At 38.3% G+C, this 9497-nt stretch overlaps 1 pseudogene; it reads right to left on the bottom strand.

Moving 5' to 3' along the window:
• Positions 1–8100: 8100 nt before the first annotated feature.
• On the bottom strand, positions 8101–8840 carry LOC103741369 (annotated as a pseudogene).
• Between the last annotated feature and the right edge of the window lie 657 nt (positions 8841–9497).

Here is a 9497-nt window from a genome sequence, read left to right on the forward strand (position 1 = left end):
AAAAAAAAAAGAAGGGAAAATGAGACCTTAAGGGAGATGGGGGGAGAACAGAACTATTTCTGTGAAAGCAGAAGATGGATATATTGGGAAGTGGAAGGGTAAAGCAGGAAAGACAGGCAGGGAGATGAGGGGTGAGGGAGAGGTGTGTGGGGACATCACCCAAAGCTTCAAATGAAAATGCCACAAGAAAACCTGTCCTTTATAGGATAATTGTGTGTGTGTGTGTGTGTGTGGTTTTTGATTTTAATTGAATTTTATGCATTTCATAAATAGACCTTGATCAAGTTTGACTCTCTCCCCTATCTGCACTCCCCATATCCACCCACACCCCCAGATGAATTTCGTGCATTCTGTCATAGATGTTAAGGCCCATCAAATTACATTTGTGCCCCAAAATGTCCCTCCATGTTGAGTCCATCCAGTGGAGCCTTGTCAACCTATCTAGCATCATTCCCTTGAAGAAAACAACTCTCAACCAGGAACAATCAGTTGCCAGTAGTTCCTCATCTAAGTTTGGGTCTTTTTTACCCATTTCCATACTTCTATGCTGGGTTTTTTGTCTGATTTGAGTTTGAATGGGTCTTGTGCATGCTGTCACCACTGCTCTAAGTTCATATGAGCAAGTTCCTAGGTACCTGGAAAAATCCATCTCCTTGTGGTCTGTGAGAGAGGGGTCTCCCTGTAGCACTGGCTGGCCTGGAACTTGTATGAACTTGTATGAAGACCAGGTTGACCTTGAGCTCACAGCGATACACCTACTTCTGCCTCACAAGTGTTGCAATTAAAGGTGTGTGCTACTACTTTCTGATATTTTATTTATTATTTTTATTTTATGTGTATGAGTGTATTGCATATAAAGAGGACAGAAGAAAGTGTTGGATTCCAGTGGAACTGGAGTTACAGATGGTTGTTAGCCACCAGGTGGGTGCTGGGTACCAAACTCCAGCCCTCTGCAAGAGCAGCCCATGCTCTTAACCACTGAGTCATCTCTCCAGGCCCTAGAAAAATATTTTTTGAAGAGAAAAATAATATATTTTATTACAATAAGAGTAAATGTGAAAAAGTCCCAGATCTATAACAGAAAATTCCCATCTATTACAAACAGAGGAAATAGGCATACTGACAGAGTTAAAAAAAAAATCACTCCCAAAGTCCAGTTTTGATAAAATTAAGCACTTTTATCTGTGTTCTCTCATATAGTGACTCAAAATCAGATTAGCTGCCTGACCAGAACCATATGGGCCAGTTGGTGGCATAAATTACTGTTTTGTACAGATCTTAGTATTTGTATGCTTTCATAAAGGATAAGGGGACCAGAGTGGGGTTTTGAAATGACAGATAAATCTCAAAAAAAAAAAATCATTCTAACAATGTCCTGTTGCATTCCATCTGCTTCTAGCTGACAGTAGGTCTCTACCTACTGAACCTATAGGCTTACTTTTCCCTCATAGTTGGCTCTCACTTTTCCTCTACTAACCACTGCAGGGCTTTCAACAAGAGGAAAACAATAATAAAAATAGCAATAACTTAAACGATAATCTACATTATTAGCTTACTTTTACCTTTATTTTGGTAAATTATGATAGTACTTTCTATACATGGCCCAGTACTACATTCCTTATGTATACAGAGGTGTTGGGGGAAAGCATCAACCTTGAAAGTTTTGTCTTATAAAATATGATAACTAAAAATAAAATTAAAAAAATAAAAGCAAAGGGGCATTGAAGAGATGGCTCAGTGGTTAAGACATTGGCTGCTCTTGCAGAGGATTCGGGTTCAATTTTCAGCACCCACATGGTGGCTGACAACCATCCATTAACTCCAGTTCCAGGGAGTTTGACGCTCTCAATGTGACCTCTGTGGGCATTGTATGACACAGGTGCACTTACATACATGCAGGCAATACATTCATACATATAAAAATAAAAAATTAATAAAATATTTCGCCCCAAAAAAATAAAAGGAGAAAAGGAAGAAAAGCTAAAAGAAATAGGCAAATTAAAGAACTGGCTAACCCACTAAGAGTTGCACAAGGAAATACACTCAAGATTAGAATTCAGTGTTCTTAATCAAGAAGTAATGGGACTACAGCCACAGTTTCCAGCACTCATTCTGTTTCATTATTGCATGGTTCTTTTGTGTAAATACATGCTCATTTTACCAACGAATGATCTGAGATCCTGGATGAAAAGTAACTTGGTCAGATATGACACCTTGACAATCTAAAGGACTTTTACTTATCTCTTTAAAATTCAGTGCCTGAGTGGTGTTGCATGCTTTCAATTCCAGCACTTGGGAGGCAGAAGCAGACAGATCTCCATGAACTCCAGGTCAGACCAGCTAGGGCGACAGGGAAACTCTGTCTCAAAAACCCAAAAACAACAGCAACAATAATAAAATTCAGTGCTAAGCATTCAAAAATTAGGTTTTAGCTCCAAATCACTTTTATTTAGTGGCATACACACTATGACCACACAGAATTTTAATGCAGATGGAAAACCAGCATGTGCCTGGGAGTGAAGGCTGGAGTAAGTACTGTTCAAATTCTGAGCCTGGTATTTGACAATGCATATTTTATTGGAAGTTACCCAGAGACATGATAGCTGTTTAAACTTTTAGGCCCTAAGCAAAGAGTGGAAATAATAAAGGAAATCAAAAGCACATCTCTAAAAGCAATAATAATAACAAAAACTTTGTGAGGCTGGAGAGATGGCTCAGTGGTTAAGAGCACTGTCTGTTCTTGAAGAGAACCCAGATTCAGTCCCCAGCACCCACATAGCAGTTCACAACCATCCATAATTCCAGTTTCAAGAGATCCAATGCCCTCTTCTGACCTCCATGGCATTGCATGACACAAGGGCACTTATGTACATGTAGCCAATACATTCATATTCATACACACAAACAATGAAAGTCAAATATAATATTTTTTAAAACTTAACAAAAACCTTGAAGAGTGTTGAGGATTTTTTTAATATTTTGTTCTTATATTGTTAAAGCCAAAACTTTTTGAGTCTTCTTACATCCAGTGCCAGTTGTGATGTTTCCACTTCTTCCACTTAAAAATATTTTATTTATGTATTATTCAACAGGTCTATAAGACATAAAAATTATATATAATAATGGGTTACTATGTCATATATAGTATACTTTCAATATATGCATACACTGTATATTATTTAAATCAGGATAAATACATCAATCATCTGTCATCTTATTAGCACACATGATTTATATTACACAGAATAATGAGTATCATCATGAAATTTTAATATCTGCATATTATATACTTTGATCATATTCAACCTCCATTACTCTCTTCTGTCTCCTTCCTCCTTCTTATGGGTCCACTTTCTCTTCCCCAATAGACATTTCTTCCTTTCACATACTTTAAAAAATTATTATTTTTTAAATTTTATGTGTATGAGTGTATTGCCTGCATGTATGTAAGTGCACTGGTGTCACACAATGCCCAGGGAGGTCAGAAGAGTTTGTTGAATTCCCCTGGAACTGGCATTATAGAGAGTTGTCAGCCATCATGTGGGTGCTGGGAATTGAACCAACTTCCTCTGCAAGAGCAGCCAGTTCTCTTAACCTTGAGACATCTCTCCAGAGCCTCATGTAATCTTTTTAAAGATATATTTATTTTTACTTCATGTAAGTGCACCATATGTATGCAGCGTCCATGGAAGCCACAAAAGGGTGTTGGATGCCCTGGCACTGGTGTTACAGATGGCTGTTAGTCACCATGTAGGTGCTGGGAACTGAACCCTTGTCCCAGTGTCCCAGGTTAAGGGCAAGCAGTACTCGTAAGTGCTGAGTCATTTCTCCAGTCTCTGCTTTCACATAATTTTAAAATCAACATTCCAAAACACGCACCATTTGTCTTTTTGAGATGGCTTACTTTATCCAACATGATGCTCTCTCATTCCACCATTTTTCTTCAGTAATCTCGATGTCTACATAATGCTCAATTTTGTATATATACCACATTTTCATTATCCATTCATCTGTTGCTGCGCAGGAGTTCGTGATTCCACAACTTGGTTATTGTGACTAGTGCGACAATAAGCATGGATATTCTGATATTTCTACTGTATGCTGAGTTTGGTATTGTTTAGGGTATGTACTCAGGAGTGGTATAGCTAGATCTTATGGCTGTTATGTTTCTAGTCTTCTCAGGAATCTCCATGCTGACACATTGACTTCCATAGCAGTTTCACTAATTTCTATTCCCATCGACTGTTACAAAGAGTTCTTATTTCTCTGCATCCTTAACAGCATTTGTTAATTTTGTACTTTTTGATTTTTTTGTTTGTTTGTTTGTTTGTTTGGTTTTTGGGACTGAGACTCCCTGTAGCCCCAGCTGGCCTGGAACTTATTATGTGGACCAGGTTGGCCTCCATCTCACAGAGATTCACCTGCTTCTGCCTTCCAAGTGCTAGCATTAAAGACCAGCACCACTATGCCCGGCTAATTTTTACTTTCTTTTTCCATTCTGATTAGGTTAAAATGGAATCTCAGGCTGGGTGTGAGGATGCTCGCCTTTAATTTCAGCACTCATAAAAAAAAAAAAAAAAAAACATGAAGATCTCTCTAAGATCAAAGCCAGTCTGGTCTACACAGTAAGTTCCAGGTCAGCTTAAGCTAGAGGGAAACCCTAGTCTCAAAAAATAAATAAAATAAAAATAAATAAATAAATAAATGGCAAAATAAATAAAACAAAGAAGCATGGAAGGTCAGTGCAGTTTTAATTTGCATTTTCTTGATGGCCATAGATGGAGACCATTTTCTCATGTATTTATTGTTCATTTGTGCTTACTGAGAAGTATCTGTTCAGTTCATTTGTCTATGTATTGATTGTATTATTTGTTTTTCTGATGGTTAGTTTTGAGTTCTTTCTATATCTTATATAGAATTCCTTGTAACTGACAAGGATTTTCTTACATTCTGCAGACTGACTTACTATGTTGTTTCTGCTGCCTGGAGAAACTTTTCAAATAGATACAATTCCACCATTAATTCTTTTGATGGTTTCCTAAACTTCTGAAGTCTTCATCAGAAAGTTGTTTCCTCTGTCTATATTTTGAAGTGTTTTAAGTTTTACTCTAGTGGTTTCAAAGTTTCAAGTCTTATCTAACTTCTTTGACCCATTTTGAATTATTTTTGTACAGGGTGAGAGATAGGAATATAGTTTCACTTTTTCTGAATATGGATACCCAGTTTTCTCAGCACCATTTATTGCAAAGATTATTTTCTCTGACACCATTGTTGAGAATCAAATGGCTGTAGCTATAAGGACTTCATTCTTGGTCCTTTATTCCGCTGGTCTACATGTCTATTTTTGTGACAATAGCTTGTTACTTTGTCACTGTTGGCTCCCAGTATAATTTGAAATCAGATATTGTAATAGCTGTTAAGGATCTTTTGTGCTTATAAGTAAATTTCAAGATTTCTGCAAAGAATGTCATTAATTTTTTGATAAGAATTGCATTGAATCTGTGGATTGGTTTTTATAATGTGGTCATTTTAATTTATAAATTTGTTCTTTGATGATTTCATACATGTATATAATGCATTCTGAATATTCTCCTTCCATATGCCATTTTAGCAATATTGATTCATTCAGCTCAGATATATAGGAGGTCTTGTCAGCATCTAGTGTCCTCTTCAATTTATTTCTTCAGTGATTTCATAATTTTAATTGTAGAGGTCCTTCACAACCTTCTTAGCACAATTCCTAAGCATTTTTGAGACTACCATGAACAGCACTGTTTCCTTTCCTCCTTCCTTCCTTCCTTCCTTCCTTCCTTCCTTCCTTCCTTCCTTCCTTCCTTCCTCCTTTTTCCTTCTTTCTTTCTTTCTTTCTTTCTTTCTTTCTTTCTTTCTTTCTTTCTTCTTTCTACTTTCATGCTCAATATTGATGTGGAAAAAACTATTGCTTTTTCCTCTTTAGAAATATGGTATGCTGTCTATATGTGTGTCTACATGGAGGAAGGTGTATATGCCTCAGAGACCAGTAGAAGATAATGGGTGTCCTGCTCCACCACTTTCCATTTTACTCTTATGAAACAGGATCTCTCACTAAACCTGAAGTTCTTAGTTTCCTCTAGGCTGGCCAGCAAGCTCCCAGGTCCACCTGACCTTGGCCTCGGTACTGGAGTTACACGTATGTGAAAACCTGCTCCCCACTCCTACAGCTACAATACTCTTATTGGCTTTGTTTTTGTTTCCACTTCGTTTGTTTTGTTTTTCGCCTCTAGCCGTGCCCTTTAACATCTTTATTAATTCTATTGTGTCATTCAATATGCATATAGTTGAAAAAGGTATATTATATTTTTTAATTATTTGCATAATATTTCTATTGGCTAAAATTCAAAATAATACATCCCTGTGACAAAATTTCCAAATATTTTCATAATGGTATTGTAATACAAGAATAACTCACTTGAGCACCATAGAATTAAAAGAAGCTAATTTTGAGCCACTCTGATTATCCTCAAATATAGACTTTGTGTCTTAAATTAAATTTACTTAAATTTCTTGCTTCATTTCCTCAGTAGACTTATACATAATAACTACTGTTTTATTTTTAGACTCTTAAACTAAATCTTTTATTCAAAATAAAATTACAATTTTCCAGGCAGCAAGAAGCAGGATAGAAGATGGACAGTTCTTCATTACTAGTTCCTTCCTACATCTGCAGAGAGAAATTAAGAACACAGATGAGCTTTACAATGAAGGCTGATATTAGCTCACAGTCCTGCAGGTGTGGTTTGAAATCTTTACTTTGTCAGGTAATATCCAGGATCAGTAAGATGCAGAAGAATGCACCATGTTATTCACAGGTCAACCCTGTTCCATACATACCCACACAGCGTGTGTAGAACCAAGCAGCCAACTCCACTGCAATAGAAAGTCAAAATAATATCTGGCCTTGCTTCCTGTGCTGCAAGGAAAGGAAAAAGAGAAAAACAAGAAAGCAAAAAACTAGAGAAATCCTTTGCAAGCTAGTTGGGTCTTATCCTGTGCACTGTCATAGCATTTCTGTGGGACTTTCACCTACCTGGCCCCCAATCAGTGGGGCAGGTTTGGTCATCTACACTGGGGTGGAAAGAGAAAATAAGCACAGTTTGGGCTATGAGTGGATGTGCTGTATAGCTTTAGTATCAACACACCTGGGTTGAGGGAGCCTCAATTGGAGAATTGCCTTCTTTGGACTGGCCTGTGGCCATATCCATGGGGCACCTTCTTGATTGCTGAGTGACGTGGGAGGGCCCAGCCCACTATGGGTGGTGCCAACCCTAGGCAGGTGGGCCTGTGCTGCATAAGAAAGCAGGTTAAGCAGGGGCCAGGAGAGCAAGCCAGTAAGCAATGTTCCTCCATGGTCTGTGCTCCAGCTCCTGCTTCCAAGTTCCTGCCCCGAGTTCCTACCTTGATCTCCCTAATGAACTGTGACCCAGGAGATGTAAGATGAAATAAACCCTTTCCTCCCCAAATTGGTAGTGGTCAGAGTATTTTGTCACAGTGATGAAGAAACAAACTAGGACAGAAATTGGTATCAGAGAGTGGGGTATTGCTGTGACAGACCTGACCCACTTGTTTTTGGGAGGATTGTGGAAGTGTTTGGAACTTTGGGCTAGAAAAGCCATTGAGTGCTTAGAATTTGTTGCTGTGGTGCTTGAATAGTTTAGTTGAAAGAGTTGTGAACAATGGAGGTCTGGCTTGTGACACTTCAAAGAGAAGCAGTGACTATCAGGGCTGTTTGTGTGATGTTTTGAATTTAGAGTCTTTGGGTTCTGGTCAGCTGGGGCTGAAGAATCGCTGTGAATAAGAAAAGACCAGAACCTAAAGTAAAACTTTGCTCTACTGGGACAATTGATGCTGGTTAGCTGGGGCTGAAAAATCAGCTGTAAATAACAAGAGACCAGCATCACTGAAGAAACAAAGTAGGGCAGTGGAACTATAGCAAAATTTGGGGGTAAGTTAAAATGCCACCTGTACATAAAAAGTAGACTAAGGAGTGTTTTTTTAAGGGAGGTGGTGTCAGAATAGACATCCAGTGCTCTGGGGAGATGCTTTCTGTGGTAAAGTCAGGAGCTAGGGCACCTCATGGAAGACATTGGTTCAGAAGATGGAGGGAATGATTATCTGGGTAGTGTTGATGGTACCTTCACTGTCTGAGCAAGGCTCTGAGTTGCTGCTCCAGAAGAAAGCACCCAAGTCCAAGGGGATACTGATACAGACAGCAGCAGTCAGTGATAGAGGAGCTACTCTGGGAAGACCTTCCAAGAGATTTTTAAGACAGGGCCTTTTGGATCTTGTCATCTGGGTCATGATCTGGTTTCAGCCTTAAATATTGTCACTCTGTGATCGCGTAGGCTTCAGGGATCCTGCCAATAGCTTTGGCTGGGAGAACTTGTTACTTGTTTCTTTGAGTTTCATAGCCAGCTTCTTCTCTACTCCCTTCTTGTTTTCTGCAGAAATTCCATCCTTGGTGAGATTATTTCTTCATTCCTTCAGTTCTCTTTCTTGGTTTTCTATCAGTTCTTGCTGCAGAGAAATCTCAAGGAAGTTGTTTTCATCTTCATCTAAACTTCTTTCCGTAGTTTGGAATTCATAGTTCTCTGCATATGCTGTTGCTTCCTGTCCTTCTGTTTCTGCAGCTGTTCATACAGAGACCCAAAACCATAACCCCCTGTTTGGACACTCTTCTGGATCTTCAGGTTTTCGAACTCTGTCCCATTCTTCTCACCTGCTATTGAGTAAGATTTATCTAGTTCTGCCTCAGACACCAACCTCTTTTGGATGATGAGGTTACCATCTTCTTCTCCATCCATAGCTTCTGTATTCCTTTTGACCCTCAGGCCTTTCTATTTCTCAGTGCTATAAACATAATAAATAGTATTAATCAACATTCAAAATGTATTTGATATAAGCCAGGAGCTCTACTAAATATTTTACATGCATTGCTTCTAAAGCATATCCTCATTTTATGAATATGGAGTCTGAAGTGCAGAGCATTTAACAATTGCCTTGTCAAGTAACCAAACCATGAAGTGTGAAACCAGAATTCCACCTTAGTTTATTGTTGACTGCCTTCAGATACTGTAGTACATGTAGAATAATGCAAGCATATCATCCCATGAGGAGCAATGCTATTTATGAGATTCTAATCTCTTTTTCTATGCCATAGAATTCCACTTTAAATCCCTGTTCAATTATTTCCATATATTTGAAACAAACACAAGATGTATATACACAAATTTAATGATGCATTCATATGTTACCTCATTTTGGCAGTTATTTATTGATTGGTAGTTAGCTAGTTTGATTTAAGGACATAGCTGTACTAGGTAGCTCAGAATGGCCTTGAACAAGTTGCAGCCCCTGCCTTAGGCTCCTGAGTGCTGGAATTCTAGACATATGCAGTCACCAAATTCATTTGGGCAACAATTCAAAATAAAAGGGCAACAATAAAAATAATATTTCAAAAC

Source organism: Nannospalax galili, unplaced genomic scaffold (genome assembly GCF_000622305.1).
Source record: "Nannospalax galili isolate Female #2095 unplaced genomic scaffold, S.galili_v1.0 scaffold139, whole genome shotgun sequence".
In the NCBI taxonomy this organism is placed as follows: domain Eukaryota; kingdom Metazoa; phylum Chordata; class Mammalia; order Rodentia; family Spalacidae; genus Nannospalax; species Nannospalax galili.